Below are 557 nucleotides of genomic sequence, written 5' to 3' on the forward strand. Positions count from 1 at the left end.
TCCAGTAACACAAGAGAAGACTCTACACATGGACATCACCAGATGGTCAACACCAAAATCAGATTGATTATATTATTTGCAGCCAAAGATGGAGAAGCTCTATACAGTCAGCAAAATCAAGGGACCTGACTGTGGCTCAGACCATGAACTCCTTATTGCCAAATTCAGACTTAAATTGAAGAAAGTAGGGAAAACCACTAGACCATTCAGGTACAACGTAAATCAAATCCCTTATGATTATACAGTGGAAGTGAGAAATAGATTTAAGGAACTATATCTGATAGATAGAGTGCCTGATGAACTATGGACTGAGGTTCGAGACATTGTACATGAGACAGGGGTCAAGACCATCTACATGGAAAAGAAATGCATAAAAGCAAAATGGCTGTCTGGGGAAGCCTTACAAATAGCTATGAAAAGAAGAGAAGTGAAAAGCAAAGGAGAAAAGGAAAGATATAAGCATCTGAATGCAGAGTTCCAAAGAATAGCAAGAAGAGATAAGAAAGTCTTCCTCAGCGATCAATGCAAAGATTAGAGGAAAACAACAGAATGGGAAA

Source organism: Bison bison, unplaced genomic scaffold, assembly GCF_000754665.1.
Source record: "Bison bison bison isolate TAMUID 2011002044 unplaced genomic scaffold, Bison_UMD1.0 scf7180017864535, whole genome shotgun sequence".
NCBI classification, from domain to species: Eukaryota; Metazoa; Chordata; class Mammalia; order Artiodactyla; family Bovidae; genus Bison; species Bison bison.